At 35.5% G+C, this 18,794-nt stretch overlaps 1 pseudogene; it reads left to right on the forward strand.

Moving 5' to 3' along the window:
• LOC119519049 overlaps positions 1-18,794 on the forward strand; it is an 80,316-nt pseudogene that overhangs the window by 41,499 nt on the left and 20,023 nt on the right.

The raw sequence follows: 18,794 nt of genomic DNA on the forward strand, positions 1-18,794 counted from the left end.
AAAGCAGGGACTTGAAGTGAGGTTTGCAAATTGATGTTAATAGCAGCTTTATTCACTATTGCCAGAAGTGTCCATCAACCAGTGATTGGATAGACAAAATGTGTTAAATACATAAAATGGAATATTATTCAGTCATAGAAAGGAATGAAGTCCTGATACATTCAACAACATGGATGGACCTTGAAAACATCATTTTGAGTGAAATAAGCCAGACACAAAAGGTTATATACTATATGATCTCACTGATTTGAAATAATTAGAATAAGCAAACTTATAATATCAAAATCTGTAATATAGGTTACTAGGGAACAGGTAAGGATAGAGAATGGGAAGTTACAACTTAAAATGTACAAGGTTCCAGAATGATTGAAATATTTTAGTAATGGATGGTGGTGATGGTAGCACAATTTTGTGAACATTATTAATGGTACTGAAACATATATCTGAATGTGATTTAAAGGGGAAATGTTAGATTGTATATGTGGTGTATGCTCCATCTGAAACCCATAGGGAGGATCCTTTCTTGCCTCTTCCTGGCTCCTGGTGGTTGCCACAGTCCTTGGCATTCCCCGGCTTCTCTAGTGCATCACTCAAGTTTCCACTGCCATCTTCACACGGCCATCTGCCCTCTGTGTGTGTCTTTCTTTCTGCAAACTCCTTCCTTATAAAGACCTAGTCATTGGATTTAGGGCCCACCCTAATCCAGTGTAACCTCATTTTAACTTGATTACATCTGCAAAGACCCTAATTCCAAATAAGCCCCATTCACAGATACCAAGGATGAGGACTAAAATCTGTCTTTTGGGTTGACACAATTCAACCCACAATAGCCATGTGAATTCTTCAACCCCATCCCAAGCACACTTATCCAGAAATTCTGGGGGTGAGGCCACCCAATCTGTTTTTACACCCTTTTTATGTAAGGCTAATGCATGCTGAAATGTAAGAACCACAGCTACACGGCTCTGGGCAGCTCTCTTTATTGTTTTCTTTGTAGATAAAACTATACTATAATTCAGAGATTCCTGCTTCTTTGATATTTTTGACTTTGTTGTGAACTTTAGGTAGCCTCCTGACTCACCTGGTTAGAGCTAAGCTGTCCAATGCAGTAGCCAACAGCCAGCCAAAAGTGGCTAATGAGCACTTGAAATGTGGGTAATCTGAATTGAAATATACTGTGATAGAAAAAACACCAAATTTTGAAAAATAAGTATGAAGAAATGTAAAGTATCTTGTTAATATTTTCATATTGATTACATGTTCAATTGATAATATTTTGGGTATAGTAGTTTAAATAAATGTATTATTAAGATTGATTTCAGCTCTTCTTATTTTTTTAAATGTGGCATCTAGAAAATTTAAAATAACTTATGCAGCTTGCCCTTGTTACATTTCCCCTGGACAGTGCAGGGTTAAAATTCCATATCAATACAGATAAATAAATAGTTCACACGTGGAAAGGCATGCGTTTTTCATCATCAAGGGAATACGGAGCAGATAAGTCTCAGTTCTTCCCCTCACAGCTTAACTCTTATACACTATTGTGACTGAAAGGTTGACCAGATGCTAACTTGCCAATGTTATGCATTTATGTCTACTATGAACTAAGCAAGCAGGTTGGTGAGGACCATCTGCTAATGGGAACATAGCCTCATTGTCTTAAAACTGGTAGCTGCACACCATTGTAGGTGGAAGGGATTCTTTCAGTTTGAAGGATTCAGCATCTTCTAGATTCCTAACAATCAAAATGCTCTTTAAAAAAATGTTTTTTTGATATGAAAGCAAAATTGGAAAACATTAAAGCCTACATGAAAATCAGAGGCGCACTGGAAAGCAGAAATCTGTGGCCTTGGGACTGTACCTGTGGATTACAGTGTGAGAAAATAAATCATACTAAAATCTGAATACTGATTTCCCCAATGCAGAATAAGGGACTATACTGAATCCGCTTGTCAGTTTTTATTTTATTTTATACTTTAATCTTTTAAGGTAAAAGCCTTCATTATTACCCAGCCAGAATGGCCTTCTGTTAAATAATGGGATAGCCCTGCCACTTTGCCATTCAACTGGATTACCATAGGGTATGCAGTATTTCTATAGGTTATTGCTAATATAGAGAATGACAATAACTTTGTCTTGTTTTCAATTTTCAGAAAAAGTGGTGTGACTATTTCATCCTAAGTTATATAAACAATTTTGAAGTAGGGAATCTGAATTTAATTCATCTTTCCAACTTAGGTGATGAACTTTTCTTGAGGAATATTACTTTTTACTATGAAAATGAAAATGTTCAAGGTACCACCTTAATACATATTACAATAATTAAAATTTCACCCAGAGGTAAACATACTAAAGGATTAAATACTTCAAAAACATTTCCCCATACTTCCAGCATATAAAAAAGCAATCAATTTCGTTTCTTCCAGAATTTGTTTATATATGTATATAATTTTTATTTAATTGAAATCACTTAAGTTTTAAATCATGAATTCATTTTCATTTAATATTATTCCATAAGAAGTTTTGGAAAAATATGAAATTTGGTTGTTTGGCATTTCTGCATAATTTTAACAGTGAATTTTTCATTTAAATGCATGCATAATATTTCTTCATAACATTTGGTCTAAAGTAGTCATTCTGCCGATATTATCTATTTACGATCATTTAATTTCTCTTCCAGAGATAAAGCTCCTTTATAATCTGTTGTATGTAATTTGGTTTTCTTTTTCCAATTATTTCCTTAGAATATATTTTCTAGTGTTTCTTAATAGTAACACACATACACGTGCTACTAAAAGGACTGTTACTGACTGAGCATTATTGAAGCTTCTTTGACCTCTAAGAACTGGTTCCTTCTAATAGAAAGCATTGGAATTAAATAGCTACACATATACTTAGCAGTGTTCTACAAATTTTCTGTCTTCTCAGAAACCATAGTTTTTATTCAGTTTTATTGATTGCAAACTTATATGTGGTATAACATTTTTTGTTACCTTAAAGCATAATTAATATTCAGCATCTGTTCTTGTTAGTTAAGATATTTATAATTTTAATACTTAGTTATCAAATATGAAAACAAAATACACTTTTAAAATCTGCAATCACATGGTCAACACTAGTAGCTATTTTCATTTAGGTGCAATGGGGCAGTCACTGAAAATTTCACTGTTTGACAAGTATCTTGGAGCTCTATGAATTTGGTTAAAATATATGTTTCTGTAAATATATGAAGAATTTTCAATATTTAGTGTTGTTAATTGTTATATAGGCCTACATTTGAATTTGAGCAATGTCATTATGAAGGAATATGAATATCTCTGGAAACCGTGTCAAACTTGGTCAGAGTTTGATGTTGGAAAGTCATTTCCTCTCCAAACAATAGAACTTCATTTTCTTACAAACAGTCCATCACCAGTAAAAGGTAATAAATCCTTAAATTAATTTGGGGTTAAAGCATCATACCCCTGAATATGTTTTGAAAACAGTGTTAACTCAATTCTACAAGTATAAACCATTTCCTGGCACTATGCATTTTAATAACAAAATAAAATATCTTTATTGTCATATCTTTGAGATAGTATGTGATGACTCTGATTTTGAAGATTTATATGTTTTATTTGTAATTATGTTTTTGCCAGTTAAAGAAAAGCCAGATATATGTGACTTCCATTTCCAGCAAGAGGGCAGTAGAGATAAACTGAAAAATCTCTTTATACAAAACATTTGAAATGCTGAATAAAAGATAACAAACAATTTTTGTATAATTATAGTTAAGCTAAAAAATGTCAGAAAAATCTTAGGGGAGCAAAAATGAAAGGGGTGTGTGTGCTAGAAACCATTGCGGAAAGTCAACCCTGAAGCCATCACTGGCCTTGGGAACATTTGCTGGACACAGTGATCCAGAGGTTTGCAGTAGAACTGAGGACCCTGCACAAAGCCATGATCTCAGGAGTATACTGAAAATGGTAGAGGCCCCAATACTGCTTTTCAGCAAAGGAATTCCACAAGACTTCACCAGGTCTTGTTTCTGGGTAGAACAAATAAATCAATCTGAATATGTGTAACCATAGACCCACCTTCCCAAGAATCTGGGGATAAATTTACACTACTGATAGGCACAAGACAACAATTAGCCAGAAAATTAAAATAAAGTGATCAAAGGAATCTGGCAAATTCTCTATAGCAGAACAGACAACTTCTTTATAGATAATTTCCAGAGATAAGACACTACCAAATGCGAGCTCAAATACAAAATTATAAAACACTAGAGGAAATCAGCCACTAAGAGAAACAGTAAGCCACAGAACTAGATATCCAAGTACTTCAAAAATTTTAGAATTATCACAAGCAGGGTATATTATACATGTGTTTAACAATGTTTAAAGAAATACAATATGAAATTTGAAATATGGGAAAAGAAGAACTGTAAAAAATTAATCACAGTTTAAAATAACAAAATAGAACTGTAAAAGTGAAAAATATTGCAAACACATGGGTTCAAAAGTTGCTTGGAGAATTCATGAACTGGGAATTGATCAAAAGAATTATTTAGTTTTACCACTCAGGGTTCTCCAGAGAAACAGAATCAAAAGAATATGTATCTGTGTGTATATATGTACATGGTATATATAAAAAGATTTATTTTAAGGAATTGGCTTGCAACTGTATGATTGGCATGTCCAAATTCCATAGGGCTGGTCAGAGGCCAGAAATTCTGGTTAACAGTTGATGTTGGAATCTTTGGTCCAAAACCATAGAGGAGAAAACTCAGAGAGAAGTAGAGTTTGTAGTCTTCAGGTGGAATTTCTTATTTCTGGAACTCTCAGTTCTTTTCATTTAAGGTCTCCTACTGATTGGATGAGACTCACCCACATTATTGAGGGTAACATCCTTCATTTAAAGTCAGCTAATGGTAGATGCTAAACCCATTTACAGAGTACCTCCACAGTTTCATCTAGGCCAGTGTTTGACCAAATAACTGGACACCATAACTTAGTCAATTTGATATGTAAAATTAACCATTACAGTAGTTAAAAGCAGAGATGAAACATATGAAAGAGATGTTAAGAAACTTGGAGGATAGTAAGAGAAAGCTCCACCTTAACCATTTAGAGGTTCAGAAGGAGAGAATGGACTTGTGTGGGTTGGGCAATATTTGAAAAGATAATAGCTGAGCACTTTCTTGGATTAATGAAAGACAAGAATTTGCACATTCAGGAAGTATTGTGAGTCACAAATGGAATAAATTGAACACATGCCCGTATACACTCACAAATAGACAAGCTAGACATGACATATTGAAATTGCAGAATACCCCATAAAAAAAATCTTAAAAGAGCCAGAGTTCACTACAATGGAACAAAAATTAGTCTAATAACAGAATTCCCAATAAAAAAGATAGAAATCAGAATACAGTGGAATTGCATATGATTCCTAAAATATAATTTAAGAGTGAAGAAGTAATTGTGGACAATTTCAGAAAAAAAAGAAAAATTTATTTTTCCATCAACACATCACTGAAGATATTTCTATATGATTAATTTCAGGTAGCAGGAGATGATCCTGGAGGGATATAAGAAGGAAAGCTCATGGGAGCTTAGGATGCTTTGACATAGGATATTTTTCAGAATATGGGGGAAGAACATACACCACTTTCCCCTTTGTCAGGATAAGTTCCATCAGAAAAAGAGCCTGGAGTGCAAGCCCTTTATTGATCCCAAGGAGCCCCAGTAGGAGAGTGGGGGGGTAAGATTAGGAAGGGAAGAAAATGAATGTAGGATGTGTTAATGAGTAGGGCAAGCAGAGGTAAATTTCAGGTTGAATCTCTGGGAATGGTAGATAGCTATGGTATTAGTCCTCTGAAACCTGCCCAGCCTTTAGCTGAGGGCTGTCCTCAGCACTTCTAGCAGACTTCACATGTGTTGTAAGAAGAAAAAGTGCAAGACAGAGAGCTGAGAGTGCAGGGGCTCATAGTGGGTAGGCATCAGGGCAACCAGGAACATGAGCACCAAGGGGATAGCAGGCAGGGAGGCAGCAGCTTCTGCTGTATTTAACTAGAATACAAAACAGAGACCAAGTAAAAAGTTGTTCATTAGCCCATTGTGGTGTTTGGATTGTTATATACATGTATCTTTATATAATAGGATATATATGGTATGTTTATTTTACATGTAATATTCAAAAATATCAACATACACATGTATTTGGAATGCAGTGTATACACACACACATTTATGTACACACACACACATACATATATGAAATCAAGGATTGCCCAAGAGAATACTGTAGTGGAATCAAGTAATTTCATTAATAAATGCATTTTTCCCTACTTTCTAAATTTCATTTTCATAAAAGTTTGTGTGTGTGTGTACACAGGAGATCTCTAAATGAGACTTCCATCTTTGAGAATCTTATCTCACATAGGGAATTACAAAAGGAATAAACACTTTAAATAGGAAACTTAGGTAACTTTATTTCTCCCTTTCCTTCTTTTCTACCTCTCTACCCAGCTACCTGAATGCTTAAATGTCATCTATACCTTTATACTCTGCTTTGTGCCAAAATGTTTTAATGTGAGAACTAGTTTTATGGGAAGGGCTGAAATTGATCTATGTAAATAAGAATAATACAAAGTGTTTTCCAATGTGAATTTTAGAAAATAATGTGTAATATTTCTATATGAAAGTTTTACATTTGACTTTGTCTGAATTTTTTATTTGCTTACAGAAAGCTCCAAGGAAAATATGCCTAATTGGGCTTTACTGCAAGGTCATCTAGCATGGTTAATACATTTGTGGGAGATATTTTGAAAGAGTTGCCTTTTTGAAAGGGGTATAGAACCAGAAGTGTGCCTCATTAGATACTTGTGGAATTTGTTAATCTTTAATCAAAGAATATTTAAAATCAATATATTAAATCAGTATATTAAATGGAATATATGTTTAACACAAAATAAATTTAACATTAAATTTATCAGTGTCCTTTAGTCATTGCTAGATAAAAATCTATGTGGTCTTAATTTTAGAGCAAAATCATTCCAGCCACATGGTTTTAATGAATATTTGTTGATGTTAATGGTACACTTAGAGAAATGGAGAGGATTCTGGATTCTTAAAACTCTCATCAGCTAACCTTTGGATTCTATCATTCACATTATATCACAGAAAGAGAAAAGTGAGCTATGAATTTTTAAAGTACTATAAAGTTGAAATCTTTGTGTTGTATCTGGAGACATGCAATTTATAATATGTATGTATTTCCTTTTGTCTCACAGTGATCCCATTGTTACTTCACTGGTTAAACAAAGGAATTTGATGAACTTGTACACTGGCATTCTCACAAACGCTTAGTGATGGTTATGAAAGGACAAACTGTCAGTTTGATGGTAAGCTTTGTGACTCTGATTAAATACATTTAGATCAATTTCACTTTCTGCTTTTTATTGTATACCAAAAACTTATTGTATTATCAGGAAGGAAGTTAATGAAAATTTCCCACTTTGTTTACTGATATGTACATATAGTTAGGTATGCAGGTGTCTCAGGAGGAAGTGCACAAATATGACATCTGTCTCCTCAAATGTCAAAACTGTTTAAAGGAAGGATGGTCATTTAAAAAATCTGAGTATTCTTTGAAGTCAAGCATATTAAAGAACCATGGACTTTCAAGTAATTTCAGCTGCTTTCACTAGGTCCAATTGATGGCAGCATTTGATCTGTGCAAGCATTTGATCTGTGTTCATGCTCAGGGGCGTTGAAACTGCAACAGGACGTCTTTGGAACCACTCAGAGTGGGTAACCAGAGATTGAAAAAGGGGTTTTGTCTCTCCAGCTAATTCCTTGTCTTCATCCCATCTTTTTCTACTCCCATATTCATCCTACCCTTTGGGCTGACAATTTCAGATGAGTATAAAAGTGTGGACAGTAAGCATGCTTTTATGGCATACTTCCCATTCTTGCTAATATAACTAGGTACCAGTAGTATGCAAGATGTGAGGTGACACTATGGATTAGCCATTAACAACCTTTAATGTGGCTTGGTTTGATATGTGTAGATTCAGGCAAAGAAAATTTTAATCAACTAGATTTTTTCCCTTTAAGTGAGTTTTCTTTTGGTATGAGAGTTAATCATACCTGGATTCCTGGAATTTTCTGTCACTGGATTTTACAATATGAATGAAATTTTTGCTTTTCTCATGTGCCAATCTCCTGACTCTATGGCTATTTTCCCCAGCAGGGATTTTCCTATATGGGATTGCAAGAAGCCAGAATGTCCTGTATGATACCTTCTCACCTCTGCCTCTACTTTCTTCTCAACACCATTTTCAGGGCACATGGCAGAGGTAAAGTCCAGAATCTGTCATTTTTTGGTAGCACCCTTATATTTGCTTTTGGAGGTGGACCATGAAAGACTTTTTTGTCACCTCCCTATTATAATAAGACCAGGAATTATTTTACATACAATAGAGAGCTGAACAAATTATTCCTCTTTAGCAAAGGTAATCAGTTTAAATTATTGCTTAAAAACTAAAAGGTTCATGTGTGGGTTGGATGGTGTGAAGAATCAGTAATAATGTTAGTGAAAAATGTGGGAATGTTACATTGAAGTCTTTCTTTTTCTTCAGAAAAATCTAAGGATCCTAGTATTCTTAAATCTGTGCAAAAGTTTCATGTTTTCCAGTGATTTTATGGGAATTCACTAAAATCAGTCTCATCAAAACTCACTGTAACTCAGGCTATGGACCCAAAGAAGGGTTTCAGTGAACCCAAGAGCAAAAAGGCACATGTAGTTTTATAGGTTTAGCAAATTCTATCAAGTATTTTCACTGTGCTTTGCTGTGTCTTAAGCTGTTTGTTCACCTTCAGTGTTTCTTTTAATGCTATGCTTTTTCCTTTTATTTATGATTGCTTAATACTTTACTTACTTGTTAAGAAAGTTAAGCCTGCATGTAAAAGGTTATGTATGGGTCCTATGCATAATAAAAATGTTTATTTAATAAACATTAGAAAGCATTAAATGAATAAAGGCATGGATTTAGAAATGTTGAAATAAGGTTAAAATATAGATGTTTACTAATTAGTGACAAAGAAACTTTTTATACATAGGTGGATAAAATGGATATAAAATACTTTTCTGCTTTTTTTGGCTTGAATTATAAAGTTTGTCTACACTTTTCCAAATATTTAAGTAATTAATCAGTATACCACCTTGGTATAAGTGGAAAATAAGAACTCTCAATTACTTACCATCTGATCTTCCTTCTTAGGATGTCCTTCTTCAACCCCTTTCCCAGTTGTAGATTGTACTGGGAGTAAATAAGGAAAGTTTAAATGTATTCTTGAAACCATGATACTAATAACTTGTGATGTGAAAAATGATCAGCTAATAGTCCTGATAGTATTAATATATAAGTAAAGAAATTTTTATGTTAAAACTATATTTTGTGATTTTATGTTTTTAGGGTAATGATTTTGCTATCTTTTTAATGAAAATGGACCTCTCATTAGGCTGCTGTATATTTCTGCTGGCCTCAAAATTGGTAAAGACATCTGCACTGTTTACACTAAAAGCTCTTCTTAAGGTCAAAGGTTTTAAATATTAGTGAACACCCGTTTAACTAAACCAATCATGAACAGAGGCATTGGCTGCACATCTGCCTTGCCAAGTCAGCATAGTAAAGTCATGGGAAATGAAACTAAAGTAAAATTGATCAGAATAAACTAGTTAAGTGGTGATAACTGTAATTGACTTTATTATAGGAAAATTTACATATAATATCATGACTAAGTGGTATAATGGTGACTGTTGAAATTCTTTTGCTGTTAGAACAGTTTTAATTGGTGGACTAATAAATCAATTTGTTAAACATAGTAAAAGTAGTTCCAGTGGGCACTTTAAGTCAATCTTTAATAAATTTCTAGTTTCCTAAACAAATCAGTTGGGTTTATGTTGTTCTTCTATCAGCACCTTTTCTTCACTCCCCTCCCTTTCCTCATTCATTCATCAAACATTATGGATGAACTGCTTTGCACTTGGGACATTAGGATGAACATGGTACATTCTCAACTTGAGAAGCTCAGTGTAGAAAGGAAGAATTGTAAGTAAATCATGACTACAGGACATGTTGGTGAGTGCTTTAATAGAGAGATGCTTAGGTTATAACAGAAAAGCAGGCTAGGGAGAGTCAGGAGGGGTTTAGGAAAGAAGATCTTCAAAGGTGAAGAGAGGTGAAAGAGGAGACTGGGGAGGAATGAAAGAGGAAAGGTGATTCCAAGAAAGCAACAGGTACCGGTGCATGGAGATGTGAAAGAACCTCCATCTAGTGTCTCATTGATTTTATAACATTTACTCCTTCATATATAATCGATGGCACTGGAAATCTAGAACATTATCTTAACAGAGCTTTTATGCTTACTAAATTGAAATTTCCTAAGGTTTCAATTAATAGAGGCTTTGATTATAAGAAACAGATCTGGAAACCAAAATTGTGCCTATTCAAGAATATAATGATGGTAAAAGTCATCAGTACAACCTTAAAAATACTGTCTCATTAATGAAATGTCACTTGGCGTACTTCCATTATGTTTCAGGATATGTTTCTTTCCATTTTGGGCAGGATATCAAAGCTAAGATAATTGCTAGAGAGAATAAGAAGAGGTTATTGCCAAAGAACAGAAAGAAGAACAAAAATGTAATGCTCTCTCATTTTCTATTGAACAGAAAAGGAAAAAGAATTTAAACTGTGGAATAAAGAAGTTGTAAGATTTTTTGAAACCATGTAAAAGTAATTCAGTGAAATTTCAAGTTGAAATGGTAGGGTTAGCTGTGTGCTTGAAAGCATGGAAAGAATATTGCCAAGATAAAGGTATGCAGTTCTATTTTTCTTGCTTCAGTGAATTGGAAAAATTAATAAAAATATAATGATGATAGCTGCATTTATTAACTGGAAATTTGCATGGAAGCTTTGCATACATAATCTGATTTTATCTTTACAAAAACCTCTGTGCCAGTTTGAATGTATTATGTCCCCTAGAAAAAGCCATATTCTTTGATGCAATCTTGTGTGGGCAGACCTATCAGTGTTAATTAGATTGTAATTCTTGGAATGTTTCCATGGAGATGCGCCCCACCCGACTGTGGGTGATGACTCTGATTGGATAATTTCCATATAGATGTTGGCCTGCTCATTCAGGGTGGGTCTGAATTAAGTTACTGGAGCACTATATAAGATCAGACAGAAGGAGTGAGCTTGCTACAGCCAAGAGGGACACTTTGAAGAAAGCACAGGAGCTGCAGATGAGAGACAGTTTGAAGATGGCCGTTGAAAGCAGACTCTTGTTCTGGAGAAGCTGAGAGAGGACAGATATCCCAAGTGCAACTAAGAGTGACATTTTTGAGGAACTGCAGCCTAGAGAGGAACATCCTGGGAGAAAGCCATTTTGAAACTAGAACTTTGGAGCAGATGCCAGCCATGTGCCTTCCCAGCTAACAGAGGTTTACTGGACACCATTAGCCATCCTCCAGTGAAGATACCCATTTGCTGATGTGTTACCTTGGACACTTTATGGCCTTAAGACTGTAACTGTGTAACCAAATAAACCCCCTTTTATAAAAGCCAATCGATTTCTGGTGTTTTGCATTCCAGCAGCATTAGCAAACTAGAACACCCTCCAAGACAAGTCTTACTGTTTCTGTTTTACCAATGAATAATGAAATCTCAGAGAGGGTCCTAGCTTAAAATATTTTGTGTATTCAAAAGCAAAATCAATGATAGTGTTTTAAGAAGAACTGTTTACAAAATATGAACATCGCTAAAGGGACAAACAAAGATGGTGAGGCACTCAGGTAGAGTCTGTCACTCACCCTCAGGAGATCCAAACCATAAGTTTTCCCCCTGTGTAAAACTAGGATCATGCCTACCTAGCACATAGGATTCTTCTGAAGGTTGCTGTGGCTTTCCATTTGCTGTGCTTTATCAATCCCTATAGCAGGTAGTAGAAAAGAAAAGAAGACACAGCAAGAGAAAGATAAGGGGGAAATAGGGCTGGGTAGAGATGGGTAAATTGATAATAGTTGAAATGATCAGGTGTCAGAACACACTCAAACTGGCAAGTCTTCTAAATAAACCTCATTGGTCTCTCAGTCTGGAGCATCTCCACACTCAAATCCATTTTATACATCATCACCAAGTTCTTAGTTTTCATTTTTTATCCCAACTCTCATTGTATCCTGAATTCTGCCCTCAGTATAGCATGACAGTGAGAGGAATAAGCTTTAGCTTATGTATTTTGCCTCATCCAGGATGTTAGGATTTGCAGTTGGCTGCCTCTAAGAGAGATCAGAATTGACAGTGGCCAAAGAAGATAGATGTTTATTTCACTCACATTTAGAAGAAGTCCAGAGGCAACCAGTCCTGGGCTGCTAGGGCAGCTCCACGGGGGCATCAGTGACCAGTTTCTTCTATCTTTATACCCCATTATCCTTGGTGATTGGCTTCCATTCTTCAAACTGCCTCATGTTCCTGGATGGCTCCATTCTAGCAAATACTAGGAGAAAGGGAAGAAGATAAATTTTTTTCATTCCAGTTGTATGTTTCCCTTTAAGGAGCTTTCCTAGAAATTTCATCACCTTTTACTTGGATATCATTAACCAGAACCTAGTCATAGGTCTACATCTAACTGTAAGATATGTTGGAAAATGTAGATTTTTTTAACCTGGACACATTGCAGATTGTGATGCTATAGGGATATGTAAGGAACATTGGGTGATATATATTGAATAGAGAGCTAGCAGTATTTTCTACAGATAATTCTCCTTGTCTTTCATCTTCCTAAATTCTACCTGTCTTCCAAGTCCATTACATGGGACATCTTTCCATAAAGTCTTCCTAAAATATTCCATTTAGCATAAATTTCTATTGCCACTAATGCTCTATTTGGGGAGGTCAAGGGCTATGCATTGTCTCTATATGGACAGCAGGCAACTGGAGTGGAAGAGCTCAGCATTATGTTTCTTTTGTACCCACTTATAGCATTCAGTAGGAGTTCAGTGATGTTTGTTAACCATATAAAACATGGGGTTGTTAGAAGAAATGGGGCACCAAAACAGCCCCAACCTACTGAGTATGAAATCATTGGCAGTGGCAGTGGATTGAAGAGGATACACATGGTACAACTCAACATATGGTAATGGAGAGATTAGCGAAGTCTGTATTTGGAGGTCCAAATTGACTGACTGGGAGGGTTGAAGTGATTACTGCAAAGTTATCCATAGACAAGAGTAGGATTCAAAAAATGTTAAGGTTTTGACCAGATATTTAAAGTCATATACATATTTTTATTTGAACATAGTAGAGAAGTAATATGACAATAATAGGTGGAGGGAAGATTGTTTCCTAGAAACTTATACAAACCTGAGCTTTAATAATCTTATTTCTATCATGAACTATGAAGGTTTTCTTTTTTATCTAAGTACTTGCTCTGCTACTTCCCATTATCCATGGAGGTGATGAAATGAGGATAGTTGCATTTTAAAGTTATATTAGTCATTAAGTTCAGTCCTCTCTCCTCTAAATAAATCTTCATTAATATCAAGCAAGATAGTGAGTTTAGTCTATCAGTTAATTGATAGACTGAATGATTAATCTTAGGTAATGAAACATTTGTTAGTTCTGATCATCTTTATAAAGCAACTTTATTATTTACTCTCTACAAAGGCAAAACCTCAAAGGATCTAAGTATAGCTTTTCAAATGATGAAATGGATCCACTCCTTAATGGAAAAATATCCAGAACTTTTGCAAGAAGCAGATCATCATCTTATAGCCAGATGTCTTAAGTATTTAGGATTTGATGAATTTGCAAGTTCTTTATATCCAAACCAGGTAATGTGTTTAAAATAGCTCCATTTAATATACTAGAATAATTTTTGCATATACATAGTGTTTTGTAAATAGTCATCAATGCTAGAATTTTTTTACTGAAAATATTTGCTTTGTTCATAGTCATTATTAGTAATCAAGCTAACCATACTTGAAGTAATCAAGAATTAGGAAGTTTGTATAAATGTTTACCTGGAAAAATAGATTAAATGCCAGATAATCTCTGGAGACACTTAAAACAAACCCTATACTTAATTCTAGCAAAATATCTCAAAACCATAGTGTGATTATTCAACAGTCTTTAAATATATCTGGTTGAGGCTATAAATACAATGACGTGTTTGAAAATTTTGATGTCTGCTAATTTATTCATAGTGAAGGTGATTTCAGTGGCAAAGAAATTCTTCAATAAAAATGACAGTTTAAAATGTGTTAAAAATGTTTTTCCCATAGGAAGTAGTCAGTAAAATATAATTATTTAAATATTATACTTAAAATCTCTTTCTAAATAAATAATAAAGATTGTAGAAGACGTAAAGGAGAAGAAAATGAATAAATATTCAACTGGCATTGGTCCAGTTCAGTTTCAACTACAATTCATGGACCATCATTTGATATGAGATGAGAGAAAAAATCCAGATCCCTGAGTCCTGGATTTTATGCCTGACACTTGACAGGTAATGATGTGAAGTGAAACTAACATTCTGGTATTTTCTTCTTAAATTTGATCTCAAGAGTTTCTCATTATTGTGCCTCCACCTGTTATATTTTGCATGAACTTCTTAGTATTGCATCATGACATGGTCATTTAAAATCATTCTGTCATTGAAAATGTGAAATGTAGATTTTTTCCATTTAAAGAAATTGAAATTTTTATATATAGACCATTTTCTTGGAGATTTCTTTATGGATTCACATATATGTTTTTAACACCTTGCAATGTTGACATTAATTTTTTCTACCACACGTAAAAACGTATTTGTACCTTTTATTATAATCATTCAGCATCCTAGGTTTCTCTGAGTTACACAGTCCCAGTCTTTATCATTCATCTTTTGTTCTGGTGTCCCACATGATGCCACCCTTCCTCTTTCAACCATATTCACAGTCATCCTTGTTCTGTGTACTTACATTGCTGTGCTACTATCTCCCAAAATTGTTTTCCAAACCTCTCACTCCTGTCTTTTCCTTTCTATTTGCTGTGCTTCCTTTAGTGTTTCCTGTAGAGCAGGTATCTTGTTCACAAACTCTGTCATTGTCTGTTTGTCAGAGAATATTTTAAGCTTTCCCTCATATCTGGAGGATAGTTTTGCTAGATACAGGATTCTTGGTTGGTGGTTTTTCTCTTTCAGTATCTTCAATATATTACCCCACTTCCTTCTTGCCTCCATGGTTTCTATTGGGAAATCCACACATAGTCTTATCAAGCTTCCTTTGTATGTGATAGATTGCTTGTCTTTTGCTGCTTTCAGGATTCTCTTTATCTTTGATGTTTGATAATCTGATTATTTAAATATTATACTTAAAATCTCTTTCAAATGTCTTGGCATAGGTCTATTTAATCTGTTCTGTTTGGAGTATGCTGTGCTTCTTGGATCTGTAATTTTATGTCTTTCATAAGATATGGGAAATTTTCATTGATTATTTCCTCTATTATTGTTTCTGCCCCTTTTCCCTTCTCTTCTCCTTCTGGGACATCAATGACACATAAATTCTTGCTTTTCATTTTGTCTTTAAGTTCCTGGAGACATTGCTCATGTTTTTCCATTTTCTCTATCTGTTCTTTTGTGTATATGCTTTCAGGTGCCTTGTTCTCCAGTTCCTGAGTGTTTTCTTCCACCTCTTGAGATCTGCTGTTGTATGTTTCCATTGTGTCTTTCATCTCTTGTGTTTTGCCTTTCATTTCCATAGATTCCATCAATTGGTTTTTGTTTTTTTTTTTAATGTAATTTTATTGAGATATAATCACATAACATACAATCATTCAAAGTGTACAATCACTTGCTCACAGTATTGTCATATAGCTGTGCTTTCATCACCACAATCAAAGTGAACACATTCATTACTCCAAAAAATAAAATAAAAATAAAAATAAAAAAGAACATCCAAAACATCTCATTCCTCTCCTCTCTCCACTGTTCATTTACTTTTTTTTTTTTTAATCTTCATTTTATTGAGATATATTCACATACCACGCAGTCATACAAAGCAAATCGTACTTTCGATTGTTCACAGTACCATTACATAGTGGTACATTCATCACCCAAATCAATCCCTGACACCTTCATTAGCACACACACAAAAATAACAAGAATAATAATTAGAGTGAAAAAGAGCAATTGAAGTAAAAAAGAACACTGGGTACCTTTGTCTGTTTGTTTCCTTCCCCTATTTTTCTACGCATCCATCCCTAAACTAGACAAAGTGGAGTGTGGTCCTTATGGCTTTCCCAATCCCATTGTCACCCCTCATAAGCTACATTTTTATACAACTGTCTTCGAGATTCATGGGTTCTGGGTTGTAGTTTGATAGTTTCAGGTATCCACCACCAGCTACCCCAATTCTTTAGAACCTAAAAAGGGTTGTCTAAAGTGTGCGTAAGAGTGCCCACCAGAATGACCTCTCGGCTCCTTTTGGAATCTCTCTGCCACTGAAGCTTATTTCATTTCCTTTCACATCCCCCTTTTGGTCAAGAAGATGTTCTCTGTCCCACGATGCCAGGTCTACATTCCTCCCCGGGAGTCATATTCCACGTTGCCAGGGAGATTCACTCCCCTGGGTGTCTGATCCCACGTAGGGGGGACGGCAGTGATTTCACTTTTCAAGTTGGCTTAGCTAGAGAGACAGGGCCACATCTGAGCAACAAAGAGGCATTCAGGAGGAGGCTCGTAGGCACAAACATAGGGAGGCCTAGCCTCTCCTTTGCAGCAACCCAATTGGTTTTTTGAACTTTCAATTTCTACCTTATGTACACCCTGTGTTTTCATTATACGGTTCAGCTCTTTCACCATATCTTCCCTAAACTTTTTGAGTTGACTTACTATTAGTTGTTTCAATTCCTGCATCACAGTTGAAGTGCAGATTTGTTCCCCTGACCATCCATAACCTCATTTTTCTTGGTGTAGGTTGTAGTTTTCTGTTGTCTAGGCATGGTTTCCTTGATTACCCCAATCAGGCCTCTGAAGACCAGAATGGGCTAAGGTCCCAGAAGGAAGAAATATTAAGTATCTGGTTTCCCTGAGGGTGTGTCTTAGAAAATTGGTACACCCTCTGATGCCTCAGGTCACTGTGCTTTTCTGCCCAGCAGGTGGCACCTGTTAGCCTATAATTCTTGACTGGTGTAAGGAGGTGTGGCTTTTTCCCCAAGTTCTGAATGAAAGGCAGGTAGTAGAGCTGGGCTCCACCCCTTTCCTCTTAGAGAAGATAGACCCCCTACGCGGAGGTCATTAGCATTTCAGTGGTCTCTCTCTGCCTGTGCTATACCCTTGCTGGGTCACAGAACTGGGAACTGAAAATGACTGAGGCTTTCTCCACTGAGTTGAAAAAGGAACAGAGAGTCCCCTTCAGAGGTAGTCTGAGGCAACTCCCTGGCTCTCCAAGGTCAGTCATCACCCAAAGCCTCTGCTTGTTGGAGATTCATTCCTCGTAGTGAGCAGTTCACTCTTGCTAATTAAAACCCCAGTTGGAGCTCAACTGAGCTATATTTGCTTGCTGGAAGAAAGCTTCTCTTGGTCACCACAAGGCTTTGTAGCTCAGACTGTGGGGGAGGGGTCTCCAAATTTGGATCCACAGTTTTTACTTAGAGATTTTATGCTATGATCTCAGGCATTCCTCCCAATTCAGGTTGGTGTATGATGAGTGGATGGTCATGTTTGTCCCCCTGCAGTTATTCCAGATTATTCACTAGTTGTTTCTGTTTTTTTAATTGTTCCAGAGGGACTACTTAGCTTCCACTCCTCTCTATGCCACCATCTTAGATCCTCCCACATATATGTTTTTGATATGACATCCAGACATATCATTAGGGAGCAACCTCCAGGTTTTGTGTGTGACAATAGGAATTCATATGCAAATAATAAATGTTTGCAGAGAAATTTGAGGAAACAGTAGGACAATTGTTTAAACGTTTCACACATCACATGTCACTGTAGTAGCTATTCTACCAATGTATGTAAAATCAATACTGATATAAAATTTGAAAAATAGTGTCTTCCTATACATATTGAACAGTATAAAATTGCTGATAAATTGCACATAAAATGTGATTTCATAGATTTAATCTACTTGAATTTCCTATGCAGAGTCTGACTTTATCTTTCTTATGTTGATGATAGTGGAATATCTTTAAGGATTCATGCCTCCTTTTCTAGAGCTGGAGGATCATTTCCTCAATTCAGTGTAGGGCACAAGGCAGCCTAGTGGTCCCCGTGACTGCCCTGCTCACTGTCATTCTTCTGAGGCCCACTTTGCTCTGAATCATGGCCAAGTGTGGACCTGGATTGAACAGGGAGCATAGGGTGGGGTCTTTTTCCATATTCTGCCCATCAGACAGGCTTTTGGTTCTTTGGCTTGTTATTTTTTTTGTTGTGATAAAAGGATAGGCTGATGGAATGAGAGCCCATGAAGCTTTCACATGCCCTCCAAGATAAGTACTTGGCATTTTCTTTATAGAAAATAGGAAATAAATAGTAACAGTATAAGTCTTTTATGTTTTCTATTCTGTCATTTTTACCATCAGATAGATACATATCAGCTACTTCTTAGAACTTAATTTCTCACAGCCATTCTGCACGTACTAAATGACAAGTAATTGGAAAAAAAAATGCCTTTGCAATAAAAAGGATAGAATTTTCTTCAGTCTCACTCTGTTTTTCTCACTCTCTATGTTTTAGGGAGAAAACTCATCTTCAAGA

This window comes from Choloepus didactylus, chromosome 22 (genome assembly GCF_015220235.1).
Source record: "Choloepus didactylus isolate mChoDid1 chromosome 22, mChoDid1.pri, whole genome shotgun sequence".
Taxonomy (NCBI): Eukaryota; Metazoa; Chordata; class Mammalia; order Pilosa; family Megalonychidae; genus Choloepus; species Choloepus didactylus.